General features: G+C 48.6%; 1 long non-coding RNA gene across 1 annotated transcript; it reads right to left on the reverse strand.

Moving 5' to 3' along the window:
* Nucleotides 1-8,029: 8,029 nt before the first annotated feature.
* Nucleotides 8,030-11,639, reverse strand: LOC311313047. The gene is made up of 3 exons (XR_014630589.1): nucleotides 11,481-11,639; nucleotides 9,789-10,219; nucleotides 8,030-8,119 (listed from the first exon to the last, which is right to left on the reverse strand). It is a non-coding gene; the product is annotated as an uncharacterized lncRNA (long non-coding RNA).
* Nucleotides 11,640-19,202: the final 7,563 nt, after the last annotated feature.

Here is a 19,202-nt window from a genome sequence, read left to right on the forward strand (position 1 = left end):
AACCTACAGAACCTACAGGACCTACAGCACCTACAGCACCTACAGAGCCTACAGAACCTACAGAACCTACAGCACCTACAGAACCTACAGAGCCTACAGGACCTCCAGAACCTACAGAGCCTACAGGACCTACAGGACCTACAGAACCTACAGAACCTACCTAAGTTCTCCTGTGCAGGTTTTTAATTCCTCTTTTCCTCTTTTGTCCACAAAAGACTGTTTTCTATTTCAACTATTTCATGTTGAGCACACCAATTTCTATTTTCCCTTCTGTGCCCCCCCCCCCCCCCCCCCCAGTGGATAAGCATCCCTGACCCTCCCTCTCTCAGCACCCAGGCTCCAGGCCAACAAACAGGCCTCTAAAGACCAAGGCCACATCCATCAAAATCACCAGCACCATTCAAGGTGAGGCGGTAAACTAAACATGGCCGACATGTCCGGACATGGTGCATTAGGGCTCCGCGGCTTCAATAGACCCTCATCAATTAACCAGGGATCCCTCCTCTCTCTCCCCCTCTCTTCTCTCTCTGTGTCACTTTCTGCAACCCCACCCCCCCCCCTCTCTCTCTCTCTCTCTCTCTCTCCTCACTCTCTCTCCTCCCCCTCTCTCTCCTCTCTCTCTCCTCACTCTCTCCCCCTCTCTTCTCTCTCTGTGTCACTTTCTGCAACCCCACCCCCTCTCTCTCCTCACTCTCTCTCTCCTCCCCCTCTCTCTCCTCACTCTCCCCCCCCCCCTCTCTCTCTCTCTCCTCACTCTCTCTCCTCCCCCCTCTCTCTCTCCTCACTCTCTCCTCCTCTCTTCTCTCTCTGTGTCACTTTCTGCAACCCCACCCCACCCCCTCTCTCTCCTCACTCTCTCTCTCCTCCCCCTCTCTCTCCTCACTCTCCCCCCCCCTCTCTCTCTCTCCTCACTCTCTCTCCTCCCCCCTCTCTCTCCTCTCTCTCTCCTCACTCTCTCCATCTCTCTGTCTCTATCTCGCCAACACACTGTCTCTCTCTCCTCTCTTTCTTCTCACACACACACATACACCATCTCTCTCTCCTTCTCTCTCCTCCTCCTCTTCCTCTCTCCCAGGGGGAGGAGAGCGAGGTTCTGTTTTCAACTAATCCCTGCTCACCCCTCCCATACTCCTCTCATAATTATTCCTCATTCATTTTCTTTTGGTGTTTTTTCCCCCCACACAACCACAGAACTCCATATTCAGAGAAAAAGACAGAGAGACAAGTTAAGAGGCTCTTACATGCAAACAGGGAGGGGGAGAGACCTGTTGCTAATCATATTACACCAAACCTACAGAACCCCATGCCAACGTCTTCTGGAAACAGAACACATCTAATTGAATTACAATCCCGAGGGTTCAATCCTCCTCCATCGGAAAAAGAACATATGCGCTGTGTGTCCAGACAGAACTCAGAAGATTACCATGTTGTCCTCTAATCACCAGAGTTATGCGCACAGCTCTGTGTTACAGTCTGTTTTGGATTTGAAATAAAGCAAACACTACAAATCCCTTCTGTCGCTCGAGGCGGGCTGCGGCATCTCTCTCTGGGAACTTCCATATATAGGGAGGCCCGAAGGATTCTGGGTAATGCGGGCCAACATGGAGCAGCAGGCCGGCGCTGCCAGACAGAACCGTTCGGTTCTCAGTCGACCGCTCCCAAACGCCGACAGAACTGCCAGAACCAGACGAGGGATTCTCAATCAATCAATCAATCAATCAAAGCTTTATTTGTATAGCGCATTTCATACCCAGAGGCAAAACAATGCGCTTTACAGAGAACAAGGGAGGTGGGCATACGACCCACCCCTACATATTCCAGAGGGAAGCAAAAATCCAGTATCACCCGGGGGCCAGATAAGTGAGCTGTAAAAATTCTTCCCTGACCCCTCTTAACGAGGCGATCGAGCAAGCTCCTGGAGTATGTTTGTCTACCGTCTCTCTCGTTGTGAGTTACAGCCGTTTACAACCGTTCTTTCTAACTCCTTCTTTCTTTCATCGCCCTCTTCATCTCTCCTCCTCCTCCTCCTCCTCCTCTGTGAAGTGGAGTCCCCCCCGCCGTGAGGAAGAGTGGCTCGGGTCCCGGGAGCGGCGTGCGCGAGGCGGCGGCGCATGAATCAAAATGGTGACAGAGCAGCGGGTGCACGGCAGATGCCGCGGACGGAAAGCTTTTCAATCAGCCTGCCCTTCCAACGCCGGCCAAGGTGAACACTTCACCATGAATACCCTCTCACCCCGGTCTGCCACGCACACACACACACACTCTCTCATAGACACACACACACACTCTCATTGACACACACACACACTCTTATAGACGCACACACACACACACACTCTCATAGACACACACACACTCTCATACACACACACACACACCACATGCTCGTGCTCATTAACTAAAGAGGACTTCACCACCATTAACCCTTTGTGTAGCTGGGAGAGAGAGAGGGAGAGAAAGAGAGAGAGAGAGAGAGAGAGAGAGAAAGGTCAATAGGCATCCAATCTCTCTCTCTCTCTCTCTCTCTCTCTGTCCCCCTGCGTCTTGTGCCCTCTAGCTCCTGACAGAGGTGAACGTCTCTCCAGAGAGAGAAACACTGTGCGTTTGAGACATCCTATTTACGTGACATTTTAATTGTCACCTGCTCCTTGACTTCTAGCAAGCTTTCAATGTTTGAATGTAACTCTCATCTCGTGTTATTGTAAGTTGAAATCACGTTGAACAAATATAATTTGGGATAATTGAAAGGTAAGACCAAACAACTTCCCCTTGAAGTAAATTGCTCTGAGCGGGAGTGACAACAATTTTCTTTCAGAGTAGCACTGTTGCAGTCCAATTTGATGCATAATCTTCTGCCTAGTGAAAGACAGTGCATGGGGGCTATTGTAAGAAGAAATACCCAGGTGGGTAATTCCAGCCACCGTCATCAAAGCCTGGGGTTACAGGCTGACAACGCTCGGCCATTTCATCTGGCTGTGTCTCGATACAAACATGTATCACGTACTGAAGATAAATGTTTCACTGACACGTACTCGGAGACGAGGCCCACATCAACAACGCGTGGACAGGAAGGCTATCTCTGAGTGTTCGCAACTCTCTCAACTTCTCCTTCCCCTGACCAGGCTGGCTGGCTGGCTAACTGACTGGCCGTCTGGTTGACTGGCTTACTGACTGGTTGGCTGGTTGGCTGGCTGGCTGACTGACTGACTGACTGACTGACTGACTGGCTGGCTGGTTGGTTGGCTGGCTGGCTGGCTGGCTGGCTGGCTGGCTGGCTGGCTGACTGACTGACTGACTGACTGACTGGCTGGCTGGCTGGTTGGTTGGCTGGCTGGCTGGCTGACTGACTGACTGACTGACTTGCTGGCTGGTTGGTTGGTTGGCTGGCTGGCTGGCTGGCTGGCTGGCTGGCTGGCTGGCTGGCTGGCTGGCTGGCTGACTGACTGGCTGGCTGGTTGGTTGACTGGCTGACTGACTGACTGACTGACTGACTGACTGACTGACTGACTGGTTGGTTGACTGACTGACTGACTGACTGACTGACTGATTGACTGACTGACTGACTGACTGACTGACTGGCTGGCTGGTTGGTTGGTTGGTTGACTGACTGACTGACTGACTGACTGACTGACTGACTGACTGGCTGGCTGGCTGGCTGGCTGGTTGGTTGGTTGGTTGGTTGGCTGACTGGCTGGTTGTTTCACTCCTTCACTCCCTCCTGGGAGAGGAGTGAAGGCTCCAGAGGGATCCAGGGGGGAGAGTTATGGTCTCTGCCCGCCACCCCAGACAAAGCTCCAACCGAGGGGAGGGGGGTCCTGCTGTTTCCCTTTCCAACAGGGGGCTTGATAAAGAGCCTGAGCATGCGCTGTGGCGATGGGGCAATCGAGAAAAGTGGATTCAACAGTTGAAAACTGTACATCGGTCACAGTGGTGGGTACCCAATACCTATGCAGCCTCTCCCTGCATTACCCCTCTCCCCTCCTCTCCCCCCTCCCCCCCTCTCACTCCCCCCCCCCCCCCCCTCCTCTCCTAGCCCAGAGGAACAGGTGCCTCTCATTGTTAGACATGCCAGAATGCTATGAACCTACAAGTCAGAGACTTCTGCTTTACAAAAGGACACGCAAGAAAGAAAAGAGGTCCCGGGACTCGGGGCTAACAGACGTTCCCCCACACCCCCCCACCCCCCCCACCCCCCAGGCAGGCATGTTTGTCCGTAGTCCAGCGCTGGGCTGGGCAGGAATGCCTGGACCGGGTCAGGCGGGCCAGCAGACAGGAAGTGTATTGTCTGAGGGAGCAGCGGAGTGTTTGCCTTCCCAGCAGGCCATGCAGCTCTACGGGCTCCTCACCGCAGGGGGGGGGGCACAATTAAGGAGGGGAGAGAGTGCTTTTCCAAGCCTTGGGTTACGGGTGGCTAGCAGGGGAGCGAGCGGGGGGAGGAGGGGGGGTGCGCCGCCCGCATCAGAATCTTTGTGAGCAGCTCGCTGACTTTCTCCTCCCTCCCCCACAAAGGAAGGACCTCTTCAGAAGGCATTCCCTGAATACCCCCCCCCCCCCCCCCCCCCCCCGTCACTTCTCTAGCACCCCCCCGCCCCCTCCACCTCCCCCCCCGAAACACCCTCGCAATACTGCCCGGACTGTCACACAGGAATTCACTGTTCTCCGAGCTCCATCAAACACAAGCTGGATAGGCAGAGAGAAAGAGAGAGGAAGACTTGTATTCTCTTTCTTTGTCTCTCATTCTTTCTCTCTATCTCTCTCTGTCCGTGCCTTTCTCTCATTCTCTCTGTCTCTCCCCCCTCGTTTTAACCCTTGCTCTGCTCAGAATCCACCTTCAGAAGCAACTCTACTGCAGCAGTTTCCAGAACGGCTCCGAGGGATTTTCACTACGAGCTGCGAAGAAATCAAGACTTGTTTTCTGGTCCGGTCAGCGAATCCAAACCCATCAATGATTCATAACACTGTCAAAAGCACATCATACCGGCGCAGTGTTGATTCCAACGTAGCTCTTAGTGAGAGCGTGAGAGAGTGAAAGAGCACCACGCGGGATTTTCAGGTTCAGACAAACGGCCGCATATACACAAAGCTCAGACCGTACCATAAATCGAACTGCACAAAAACAAGTGTCTTGTCTTTGAATCGGCCCGCTCATCGTACTCTGCTCTGGAAGCGAAACCTGTCCTTCGCTTGGTCAGGACTCTCCACACCGATCCAGACGTGCCTCTCATCTGGGGGGGGGACGCTCTGCCGCGGCCAGACGACCCCGACGGCTCTATCTGACGGAGGGGGGGGGGGGGCTTCTGAACACGCGGGAAGAGACCACTCAACACAACCAACAGTGTTCCCCGTGGCCAGGGGCTGCTCATTCCAGTGAACTTCAGAGCCGGTTGAGTATAAATATTTGTCCTGACGCGGGCCAGCTTCTACCTCAAACAAGCACGGTGGCACTGGCTGTGCCAAAAAGACCCTCCTCCTCCCTTCTCCCTCCCTCCCTCCCTCCCTCCCTCCTCCTCCCTTCTCCCTCCCTCCCTCCCTCCTCCCTCCCTCCTAGTGCATCTAGAGCGGAGCGTGGGAGGTAAACACGTTCCACATTCTGATTCCTCCGGCTCACTTAGTCAGTGAGGGTCAGGCCTCTTATCGGATCGACGGAGCGTTTTCTCTGGGGCTCTCAGGATCCAAAAACAGACCTGTCACCCCATCCCCCTCCCAAACAGACCTGTCACCCCCCCCCCCCCCCTCCCAAACAGACCTGTCACAGACCTGCACGTGCAACAACAAAGCGTCCGGGGCCCAGTCCCGACATGCCCACTGCTAAGTGCTTCTTGTTTGGTTAGTTGATAACGGCCATGTTGGGTAACATGGGGAGCATGTGTGTTCCATTTAGGTCTAATTGGGTGGTAGGCAGTGGTAGTGAAGCATGCTCCATCTGATAAGGAGCCCATTCTGGCTCTCATCAGTTTCCATTACGCAAGGAGTGTTTTGCTGAGCGGAGCTGCGACTAGAAGTCCTAGATCCCCGTGTTGTGTGTCCCACCAGCTGCCGCTGTCTGAGAGTCCGCTGCCTCGGAGCACATGTCTGTCCAGACGGCTAATTCAGTTAGCCGAGACATGATGTCCCTCCAGCTATTAGTAACAATGACCTCCTTGACTTTACTCAAGTTCGAGTAACGCCATTATTTCCATAGGAGGGAGTAAAAAAATGTCTCTCAGCCTCTCCTCCTCCGCTCTGCAGAACGGAGGTGTTACAAGGTGAGACGACGAGGTAGAACTAAAACCCCGTTGAAAACCCTTCCATTAAAACATAAAAAATGAATCGGTTGCCCAGGATTTGGGTTAAAAAAAAACACTTAAAAAAAAAGGACCTTGAGGTCAAGTTGACTGTTTCTCCCTCCCATAATGCACTGCCCTCAGCCACATGAGTCACTGGTGACTTGATTAGGTTACACAGACGTCTCTCTAGGTTAGTTGTTAGTATTTCCTCTAGCTGCGCTCCACTTTATAGCCTGCGACTGCTCAATTGGCATTACACACACTGGCTCCCCTCCAAACATAATAAGCACATTTGGTTGGAGGGGGAGAGATACAGAGAGAGAAAGAGAGAGAGAGAGAGAGAGAGAGAGCGAGAGAGAGAGAGAGAGAGAGAGAGAGAGATTCATATCCATATCTATAACATATAACATAACAGCCAATTAACCGACCCCAATACGGAAAACTTCAATGGCAGTTGAATGAAAGCAGAGTACTAATTTGTAAGTGATACAGCAATTGATCACCAACTCTGCCTCACAGAATACCTCACAGTAACCCATGTTTTCTTTCAACTTGGAAATAAGAAGTCGTCTCATACCGCATGCCTCAAGGCCGAATGATTTCTTTTCACTGTTTAAACACAGGAAATTAATTCCTGACTAATTTCATTAACATTATTGTTTCCTGTCTCTCTGTCCGTCTCCCTGGCGATAACCCTGAGCTGAAGAAGAGTCTGTTCCCTCCGAGGTGAAACCTGACGCAGAACCAGTCAAGGACCCGCCCTCGGGAAGACAGGCTGCCATCCAGGACGTAACGCTCAGACAGTTTAAAGAGTAATAAAGTGGCATAGAGATCAGGATAAATAGCGCGATTCATGAGAAGGCATTCACCGAGCACAAAGGGAGCAGAGGGCCAAGGTTGGGGCGGAGCGGGGATACGGTAACAAGATCCGGCAGTTAACTGTACTCCGCGCCCCTCCGGCGTAAACACAACCTGCGAGACAGAGCGAGGGGGGAGGGCCAGGCCACGGGCTGGGGCTGTGAGCCCGGTCTCTCTGGGGCTGTGAGCCCGGTCTCTCTGGGGCTGTGAGCCCGGTCTCTCTGGGGCTGTGAGCCCGGTCTCTCTGGGGCTGTGAGCCCGGTCTCTCTGGGGCTGTGAGCCCGCTCTCTCTGGGGCTGTGAGCCCGGTCTCTCTGGGGCTGTGAGCCCGGTCTCTCTGGGGCTGTGAGCCCGCTCTCTGCGCACCTCGGGCCAACTCCGACATCGGCTCATCACATTACCTGCGCTCTCCATTTTCACCGGCTTACGTCTATCTGACGACAGGTTAACCAGATCGTTTGGCACCTGTGTGATGTAACGGTGTCGACGTTTAAAGTGAGATATAGGATTTGAACTTACTTACACATAGTGACAGAAAACAGAAGACCTGTGTTCCTTTAGATAAAACACATTGTAACACCTCTATGGAAGAACTAGGCTACATGAGGCAATAAAAACAAAACGTTTCATATAATTCTTAATAGAACAAAAAGCAAACCAAGCTCCAAACCAAGTCGCTGAGGAGAAACATTCCTCTTTCCTTTGCCGTAGCGCGTGCGGGCTGCGCCAGTGCGCCGTGGCCTCAAGAATCCCACCACCACTAGATGGCGCGGTTTCATGTGCAATACGCCTGAGCAGGCAGGGGAGGGTGGCTGACTTACTTGCACTCCCGGTCCTCGAGATCAAAATGCGGGTTGAAGTTGATGAGGATCCGCTGGTGAGGTCCCGGCGCAGTTATCACCCACACGCATTTCTGGGTCGGGAAATAAGACGCTGGGTAGCCGGGAGAGGTGAGGTAGTTCGCGTTCGTGATTCTGATGTTATCCCCACACTTGTCTGTAAGATAAGAAATATTAAAAAAGGTGAGGAAGTTCACTCTAGAGCAGAAGAGAGAAAGACCTTTAGGCCTTTTAAGTGTCTTCTACAGGGACCAGTCATAATATCATTATCGATTAGATTATGATGACTTGCAAATTATAATCATAGGCCAAATTCATGAATGAAGAATGAAGAAGTTGAGTTGTCTCAAACACTTCAATTAACAGGCCAGACGGTTTATTTTAGAGATGACTGGGTTGAAATTGAGTCATTATTACAGCGGTGTCAGGTCTGTGGGCTACATCAGGCCAATTCGACTAGTTAGATACTCGTTCAACCACCGGGTTTGAAGCTCATCTGTGATGTGATGATAAAAATGAGATTTATCCACTACCTACAATGTTGTGTAGTTGTAAGCTGTAAAACCTTATCGGAGTGAAGGATAAGAAGGACTGTAGGCCTACAGCTTCTCATAAACTAAACTCAGGTCGCGCATAACTGAAGTAGCCTATGACATTGAGGTTCTGGTGCAGTTTATAAAGACAAAATTGAGGTGTAATAAGATTCTAACGGTTAAGATTATTATCTACTGACATTTACTACTGACATTAACAAACATCCAAATTTTCTTACCTATATATATTACTTTTAATAACCCATTAAATAGGCCTAGGCTATGAATCCAATAAGGTCCTACGATGTTATCACGAGTTGAAATAATAGCCTGACATAACACCTTATCATCATGTTAATGGCGCAGGATTAGCCCCCGATGAGATTAATGGGATTAGTTTATGGGACGGGGCGCGGAGTGCCTAGCTCCTATCACCTTCACACGGGAGACCCATAAGGGTAGATCTATTACGGTCAACAGCCAGTCTAAAACGTAGCCTATACATTAAGATACTAATAATCAGACTTTCGTAGTTTTCATACAAATTGATTACTCTTCGATGGTTAAAATACTAGCCTACATAGGCCTACATGTGATTTATCAATGAATAGGCCTATGGCTGTGCTGGAAACAAACATGAACGGACATAAACTGACTAAAAATGACTTTTTCGTTTGTCAAGTAGGTTAGGTCTAATTGTTGTTTTATTTGTCACAGTGCCCTGGTCATTAAGTGGTATTATTGTTTAATTCCTCATCTCTAGGCTATATGACTCTTTAGGGCACGGACATGATAAGCATTTTCTCTTACCATAAAAGCAGGCCACTTCAATATGGGTATCCTAAATTACATTAATCTTAATCTGTGTGCGCAGTCATGCTTTAGATTAGCCTACTATATCTCACCATCTGTCACGCGAACTAAGTAGCCTACATTTCGAGATAAAGGGGATATACAACAGAGCGACTATTATATACTACCAACCTATGAATACGCTTGCTTTTCAGAGAACGACGAACGCTACTAGAAGTGACAATCTCCATGCGTCCGCGACAAAACCAAAAAATAGACTAGGGAAGTACCTAACATACCCAATGTTCTTCCCGTTTTCATAACATGGTAAATAGTTCTGCTAATGATACGGACTAGCGATAGGCTATTCTCTACCTTTCGGGCACGTTGGACAGGTGAATACGCATAGAGTAACTAAAGATCAGCGGAGGTTTAGAGAGTTAATCTTTAACAATATTGGGATGCATCGCGTGCCAGAAGGGAATTAGTTGTCACACTTACCATTTTTGAAAGCCCTGACAACGAAGAAGGTTCCCAAAAAGAGGATCAGCGCTAATCCACAATACATCCTTGTTTTGTCACACACACACACAAAAAATAAAATTAAGAAAACTAAAACGAAATAAAACTCCTCAGGCGCTCGGGCCTTGATAAGCTTCCGTTTCAAAACGTGTAACGTAGAAGTAGCCTAACAAGTTAGCAGAAGTGTCTTGACGCGGTTGAAACTCGGGTGAATGTGTCTCAAGTCGCTAGCATCCTGCCATTCAGCTCCGGTTTCCTCTGTCCTCTTCCACTCGCGTTCCTCTCCCCAGCACTGGCGTTGCCATTTCCTCCATAAGAAGTCGGAGCAGTAAAAGAAGGGGAAAAAACGCCACCAACTCCTTTTTCGTTTCAACTCCTCGAAATGATGACCAGGCACTGGTAATCCTTCGCTGTTAAATAGAAAGAAATATTGTGCGTAAGCAGTGGTATGTTTTTTTGTAAAGGTGGGCAGATCTGAAAATCAAGCTCGCCCCTGCGCTCTGCTCATTCTCAAATCTGACAAGACACGAGCTCGTAATACTAACATCTGGCGAACGGCATTGCCCTAACAGGGGCTTAAAGAGAGGGATACACCCCCTTAATTGCGACCACTTTTCTTCTATTGAGCCGGTGCACTGCCTGGCTAGTCGGGTTCCTCGCTGGCTTGTTCACAGATATGCAAAGCCCCCAGCCCTAACCCTACTCAGCTCCCCTGTCCTTAGCTGTGGAGGAGGTCTCGGGTCTCGCTCTGCTCTGAGACCGACTGTCAGCCCGTCTGTCCGGGGTCACCGGCGGAACAGACGGAGCTCTGTCTTTCTCAGCTGTCGGCGGCGAGGAAGCACGGCTGAATAATAGGGCAGCAGCACATGTAATCAAACACAATAATCAGCCATCTAACTAATCAGCATCTCTGATGGGATTACAAACACCACACCTCTCACCGCGTCCGTCTGAAACTTACCGCTTTACGTGTAGGATAGCCTAGGCTACACTCAACAGCCGGTCACTAAAAGCATTTCTTAATCTGGACAAATATGGATCCTAATAGGAATAACTGTCTATAAAATGCTATTTTATATTCAATATCGAATCGTCACTTTTTACCAAGAAAGGTTGAATTGCTATCGATTTCAAGCGCCCGTGTGGTTATTTTACGCACCAGTGGCTGTTTAGGTATGTCCATTGTGAAAGCATGCCTCGCGATATAGCCTAGAAGTCATTCAAATGCCACATTCAAAATCAGGTGGAATCAATAGGAGTCTAAATCATAACACGGTGTTGTTCAAAACTGCCCCGGTAAGATTAACATATAGGCTACAACACAAAGGAAGCAGAGACGAAATAGCACAATGTTCAACATGCGACAAGATGCCACTCAGCAGTCACGCTGTGAGTTAAATTGCATTGACATTCTGTAATTCTCTGTATATTAACATAATTTGCATAGCAAGTTTATTGCAGTGTTAGAAGAATGACAATAATACACAGTTTAGCCTCTTTTTTTTCCAGCCTGCTATAGCCTACATTTTACACTATCAATTAAATGCGTTTCAAATAGTGAATGAAGGCATAATCACTTGTAGCCTACAGTAGCCTATAAGCTAGGCTATCCCCCTAAAATACAGCGTTATCATCTCTCAATCAACGCAAAGGGAAGGGGGGTGCAATCACCTGCGTCTTGTGGACTCAACAACCCAGGTAGGTTAACCAAATATCGGTACGAATAGCTCCAGTATCCGGGGAAACCTCGAACCCCCTCTGTCTTCGCTCTCTCTGTCTCTCTCTCTCTCTCTGCGGACTGGCACTACGTTCCAAATATCCGTAAACATCTACTGGACCACGGGACAGGTCTCCGAACGCTGACGAGAGAGTGAACGTCAGTCGCGAAGCATGTTCCAGTCAATCAATAGCGCATACGACGGACGGGGCAGCCCTTCAGAATTTTTTTTTTTTTTTTGCTGCGCACGAAGACTCGCAGACACTGCGTTTCCACGAGACTTTCTCCGCGCGCTGACAGACGGTTCTCCGTTGTGGGCTATTATGGGTTAGCGCTTTTCAAAGAACTGAACTGAATGAGGAAATCAGAAAGTCCAAAGGGTCGGCGGGATGTAGAGTATAGGCTACAATTTAGAGTCCCCCAGTTGTAGGATAGGAAGAAGTTATTCCAAGTTACTGTCACTGCGCGTCTCCGCTCTCTGCTTCTCCGGCGCGCTAGTGAGAATAGCAGGGTTGGGGATCTCCGCGGCGGCCAGGCTCACAGTCACACGCCCCTTCATCAGGGGGCTGCCTCGGCCGATAGAGATTTAACTGCCGTGCTGTGCTCAGTTATCAGTGCTCAGTCACACTAGGCACTGGGGCTACACAGCGTGCAACCACACGGGAGTAGCTGGAACTAATGAGTCACCACCATTGATCGTTATTCAATGTTGGTGGCGTATTTTATCGGGTTTTGGCCCTTTGAAAACCATCAGCTTTGACATGAATGGTAGACTCTCGCAGCGAACCGTTCACAATGTGTTTTAATCATAGGCTACAAGTCGACATCTACAGGTAGATGGAGGCGCACATTGGGTCAGGCAGGCCCGAATCATTGAATCTGTGACAAGAGGACATTGTTTATTGTTTATTAAAATGATCCAAATTAGCTGACTTCCACTTGATTATATATGCTATATATATATATATATAGCCTATATATATATATATAGTCACACTAGGCTCTCTCTCTCTAGAGAGAGAGAGAGTGAGAATTTGAATTTTAAAAGAAAGAGAGAGAGAGAGGGAGAGAGAGAGAGAGAGATATCCCCATTGGACATAAATCCGCTGCGCGGAGGAGGTCAGAGAACTACCAGAGCGGCCTCGGAGACAGGCTCCCACAGAGAGCGCAGGGCCAGACAGGGGTTAAACCCAGCACACACACACACTGGTGTTTTATCAGCTTCCAGAGATGACCGCACGCCTATGGCTGAGGAAAACAGCTTGTCTGCCCTGCGAGTACGGGGTGGCTGACCGCAGTAACCCGAGGCGGGGTGGAACCGCACGGAGCGGGGTGCTATGACCGCTCCGACCTGTAGGGGGTATCACGAGTCGACCTGGCGCTCTCACAGAGGATCCGTCTCAGGCTTCATGTAACCTCTTGTGTTTACAAACACGGGTAGAATATGCTGGCCACCCCGTGATATTCATCAAACCCACAATGTGGAAACAGGGTGGGTTATCAGTGGAATACATCATAAAAAAACAGACCGTCTACAATGTTCATATTACCCACTAACTCAAAAACAGACACGTGACATTTTTCTGGGAGTGGTTTTCCAAGTGACAGTGTAACAAGATAAGGTAATGATCTTCAGTTGTGTTTAATGGCGTCTTTCCTAGAGAGCGAGCTGAGGGCCTCCATCCATGCAGTAGTAACTCTCCCTCCAGCAGATAACACTCCATACTAGAGAGTTATTGGTCCTCTTCATCAAACCAGCACTAACTAGACGGGTGTGCGCCGCGGATAACAAGGCCAGGGAACAATGGGACCAGAGTCATTTCACAAGGGGCGGCGGGCAGCCACCATGTCTGATATGGCGGGGGATGGCGGAGGAACAAAGATGGAGCCGTTTAAAGGATTTGTTCCCTGCGTATCCACTGTGATTTCGAAATACACCCCTGACCGATCATTAGCCAAGCACAAGAGCAGACGTTCTCAGGCCTCCGAGAGGCGTTCTTCCTCTTGATTTCATCACTCTGCTGCTGCCTTCAAAAAACTCTCTCTCTCTCTCTCTCTCTCTCTCTCTCTCTCTCCCTCTCTCTCCCTCTCTCTCTCCCTATCTCTCTCTCTCTCCCTATCTCTCTCTCTCCCCTCTCTCTCTCTCTCTCTCTCTCCCTCTCTCTCACTCTCTCTCTCTCTCTCTCTCTCTCCCTATCTCTCTCTCTCCCTCTCCCTCTCTCTCTATCTCTCTCCCTATCTCTCTCTCCCTATCTTTCTCTCCCTCTCTCTCTCTGTCTCTCTCTCTCTCTATATATATAGAGAGAGAGAGAAAGAGAGAGAATTGGCGATGTAGTAAAACTGTTAATTCATTTCAACATGTTAATTTTGACAATGTTAATTTAATTTCTTATTAACAAGGGGTGTTAAACCAAGCCTATTCGGGGAGCCCATACTAACAAAAATTTGCTTGAGTCTGCCTGCAGTGTCAGGTGGATGGGGGGGGGGGGGGGCATATTTGGGAATAGCCCATTGGTTCCATTGTGCCAGACAAGAGCAATCAAGCAGAGATAAGTCATTTAAACGATATTAATATTTTGTGCTATTAATATTTTGATTGAAGTATTGCCTGCACATGCAGGAACATGTCACCCATGGCCACCCGTTGTGCAGCAGGAGAAAGCCTGGATATTTCCAGTGGTGCTTCCCCAAATGACGGGGTACGTGAAGCCAGTCCTGATGTCATAGATGTGGACTGTATCATTGGGAGCAGGGCCGAGCCAGACCGGGCCTAACCGTCCCACGCACCATTGCAGCCTCATGTTTTATGTGCTAAAACGTCAACATCATAGAAACCTTTGATATGGCCGTAGCTGTATGTTAATCTTGGTTCAAGTTCCTCTGTGAAAACAGGTGATATTTAAAGACTGTCTCTGTATCAGGGCCAGGATTCTGACTGTATTCATTCACTATTCAACCACAGATAAGAACACGTATTTAAAGGAGTAGTAAAGGGAAAATGCATGTTTAGCCCAGTTTTAAGGTTACTTATGATCATATACAATGGTTCAGATCAAAACTTTGACAAAACTAGCACTTTCGAGAAAGTCTGATATTTGCTCTACCACCGTTTAGGTCATACAATGGATGTGGGTGGGCACCTTGAAAAATCATTCAAAAACATGTTAAACTCTCGATTTCAAAGACAAGAAGCTCACCGAGGGGGTAATTGGTGTCCGTTGGTGTTCTGACATAAAATTTGCCGCAAAGTATGAATCCTGTAGGGTTTTATTGATCATTTTATGAATTCCATTGACTTGTATTGAAGCGACCGTTGTAGATGTGTAGATCAATCCGCAGAGGGGATTCAGGAAGCGGAACTACTTATGGTAGCTATTGTTATTGTTTATGTTGCTAGGCTAACTAGTTTGCAGATGTTTACACACGTATGTGCTGCGACTAAATAGTTCTATGCTAAATATTTAAAAAAGCCTTTCCAGATGAACTACAATCTTACTTAATGGCGAATTATATGTCAGAACGCCAACTAACACCTAGGTGAGTTTATTGTCTTTGAAATTGAGAGTTTAACATGTTTTTTGAATGATTTTTCAAGATGCCCACCCACATCTATTGTATGACCAAAACGGTGGTAGAGCAATTATCAGACTTTCTCAAAAGTGCTAGTTTTGTCAACATTTTGATCTGAACCATTGTATATGATCATAAGTAACCTTAAAACTGGGCTAAACATGCATTTTCCCTTTACTACTCCTTTAACAAACGGGGCATTTAACCAACAGGACATTAAACCAACAGGACATTTAACCAACAGGACATTAAACCAACGGGACATTAAACCAACGGGACATTTAACCAACGGGACATTAAACCAACGGGACATTAAACCAACAGGACATTTAACCAACGGGACATTTAACCAATGGGACATTAAACCAACAGGACATTAAACCAACAGGACATTTAACCAACAGGACATTTAACCAATGGGACATTTTAAATACACTGGGTTCGTTTCACCACATAAGATGTGGGTTTCAGGGGCAGACCATGAACTTACATAAAACTATGGCTACCTTCTAATCAGTCCCCTGTACACTTCTCCCCGATGACCACAGTTCAAACGTGGCTATTTTGTTCCTACAAGCTGTATCTGTACGTTATAAATGGGATCTGTTGCACAGCTTGGATGACACAGTAAAGTGGTTGGTACATCCATTCACACTTTTGGCAGCTGGTGGTAATTATTTCCCTAAGAACATTTCACACACCCTTGAACGAGCTTCAAGGCACAATTGCACACCTCAAACTGGGGCTGTGCTGTTGGCTTTTTGTTCGGAGGAATGTGTGTGTGTGTGTGAGTGTGTGTGTGTGTGTGTGTGTGTGAGAGAGTGTGTGTGCATGTGTGCACAGGTGTTTGCATGTGTAAGAAAAGAGGAATGAGAGAGAGAGAGAGCAGGAGAATGGGGGGGGGGGTGGAAACACATTTATATTCATGTCAGTTAGTCAATGCTGAACTTCTAGTGCATCGAACGACTTAAGATGCACGTCAGTCCTTCCCTGACAAAGCCTCTGTAGACAAAAGGAGTTGTGAGTCGGCTTTCTTCATTCTCAGTTCCTTCAGGGTGTGGGTTCGCCGTGGGAAACACACCCTCACATCTCCCCTCTCTGTCCAATCCCTCCCGGACGCTCGGAGATCAGGGTCTGGAGTAATTTTAGCAGAGGCAGTGGTTCTCTCCTCCGAGGCCTCTGAGCGAGGTGAAACTAAGTTAGGGGGGGTGGGGGCATCTGAAGTTGGGAGACATTATGGTAATCGAGACTGGACAGATTCAAAGTAATCACATACTCTGGTGCTATATACTCATATTCATACTATATACTCTAATTCAAACAGAAATACTCTAATTCAAACAGAGGAACAGTAGGAGGAAGGAGGGAATAAAAAGAATTAAAGAAAAGATGAAAATGCTTTCATTAGAAGAAGAAACATTTACGGTGACATTGGGTGAAGCGAAGAGGATGTGTGCATAAATATGCATCATGTTGCGGGAAAAAATGTAGAGTTCCACAGGAGGAGAAGGAGGAGAGGGGGGAGAGGGAGGAGAGGGAGGAGAGGGAGCTGAGGGAGGAGAGGGGGGAGAGGGAGGAGAGGGAGGAGAATGATGGCACCTGAATTAATAATGAGGCAGTGGAGCCGTGTGTGTAAGTGTGTGTGTGAGTGTCTGTGTGAGTGTCTGTGTGAGTGCATGTTTGTGTGTGTGTATGGGTGTGTGTGTATGTGTGTGTGTGCGCATGAATGTATTTGTGTGTGTGTGTGTGTTCCTGTGTGTGTGTTCCTGTGTTTGTGTGTGTGTGTGTGTGTGTGTGCGACAGCATTGGTGCATGCCCTAAGTTCCCTCCCGTCTGACTCAGTCTTGCAGCACCCCAATTTCACATCACACACACACACACACACACACACACACACACACACACACACACACACACACACACACACACACACACACACACACACACACACACACACACACACACACCATCATCATCATCATCATAGACAGAGACATTTTCCAATCTGTAATGCCTAATCAAGCGGCCCTTTCCTGCAACATGGGGGCTCACACATGTCACTACTGCTTAGGCCTAATTGCTGTTGGGGTATCAGAATAGGCCAAGATTCTGCTTATAAATACCAGAAAACAGAACCTTTTTTGGCAGGGCTGTTGTGTCAGTCTCCCATGTTCCAAACAGAAAAGATGGAGTATTATTTATTTATTTATCTAGGAGAAACACCAGAGAGAGAGAGAGAGAGAGAAGGAGAGAGAGAGAGAGAGAGAGAGAGGGAGGGAGGGAGAGAGAGGGAGGGAGAGAGGGAGGGGGATTTGCCAGTGAGAGATGCTATGTAGGTCAATGAAGAATTGCAGTGGGATATTGCCCTGCTCAGGCCCTATAGAGCTGATCTGATTTCCCTCTGAATCTTGAACTACAAGTTAATTACGAATTACAACTTGAATTACATGAGATCACCCTCCCCTCAAGATCACCTCGGTGATGCCCCTGGAAATTCTCCATTACCAGCCGGGGATCAATATGAACAAATCCCTCATCAGCCACCGGGGGCGACGGCACAACCACGTCATCCACCCCACCCTCCAAGAAGTGTGACATCAGAACTTAATCTGTTTCCTGGCGAGATCAGAAAGGAAAAAAAAACGTAAACTGACCAGTGAAACGGACACCTCTGATCCCCCCCCCCCCCCCCATTCTTTTGTTTGGTCAATAATTACCACACCAGGTGCTAAGGCCAGTCAACCCTCTGGCCGCTATCTCACGGAGGATAAAGTCCTTGACAACAGGGGCCGAAATGGAGCCTGAAACCTCAGCACGCCAGAGCACAATGCCCCCCCCCCGCCCCTGTGATTAAGCACAGGAAACCCCGAGAATGCCGTCCGTGCCTGTGATGGCAGAGATTACCCGGCGCGGTGAGGCCTGCCGTGCAAGATGACACGCTTGCCATTATGAGAGAGAGAGAGTTACCGGGGCGGAGCCGGCATTATATCACTCTAGCTCTGTGCGTGACGGTGCTTTTGTGTGTGTGTGTGTGTGTGTGTGTAATAATTAAAATGTTTTAGTGGTGTGCTTGCTGTGTGTGTGTGTGTGTGTAATAATTTACATTTTTAGTGGTGTGCTTGCTGTGTGTGTGTGTGTAATAATTTACATTTTTAGTGGTGTGCTTGCTGTGTGTGTGTGTCCTTCTGTCAGACTCATTAAGTAAGTGCTGACACAAGATCATGTGACAACGCAGCCCGAGTCCGATGTGGGCAGATAAGACTCCAGTCTGATGGGCCTAGCCTGATGGGTCTAGTCTGATGGGTCTAGTAGTCTGATGGGTCTAGCCTGATGGGTCTAGTCTGATGGGTCTAGTCTGATGGGTCTAGTCTGATGGGTCCAGTCTGATGGGTCTAGTCTGATGGGTCTAGCCTGATGGGTCTAGTCTGATGGGTCTAGTCTGATGGGTCTAGTAGTCTGATGGGTCCAGCCTGATGGGTCTAGTAGTCTGATGGGTCCAGCCTGATGGGTCCAGTCTGATGGGTCTAGTCTGATGGGTCCAGTCTGATGGGTCCAGCCTGATGGGTCTAGTAGTCTGATGGGTCCAGTCTGATGGGTCCAGTCTGATGGGTCTAGTCTGATGGGTCCAGTCTGATGGGTCCAGTCTGATGGGTCCAGTCTGATGGGTCTAGTCTGATGGGTCTAGTAGTCTGATGGGTCCAGTCTGATGGGTCCAGTCTGATGGGTCTAGTCTGATGGGTCTAGTCTGATGGGTCTAGTAGTCTGATGGGTCTAGTCTGATGGGTCCAGTCTGATGGGTCTAGTCTGATGGGTGTAGTCTGATGGGTCTAGTCTGATGGGTCCAGTCTGATGGGTCTAGCCACGCCAGGAAGAATGGGGGCATCACACTAACCACAGAACCACAGAACCACACACGCCTAGATACCCAGGTCTGCTGGCATGCCTGGAATCTGGCCATCCCGTCAAGCTGCTGAGGTTAAGGCATATTTTTAGGGTGAGGAGAACAAAAGGTCTTTTATTCACTTATTCCTGTTATTTGTGTAGCCTAATTCAATGGGTTATATCCCCTTATTACACAGCTCTCTTAAATACTCGATTCTGATTGG

This window comes from Borostomias antarcticus (assembly GCF_949987555.1).
Source record: "Borostomias antarcticus genome assembly, chromosome: 9".
NCBI classification, from domain to species: domain Eukaryota; kingdom Metazoa; phylum Chordata; class Actinopteri; order Stomiiformes; family Stomiidae; genus Borostomias; species Borostomias antarcticus.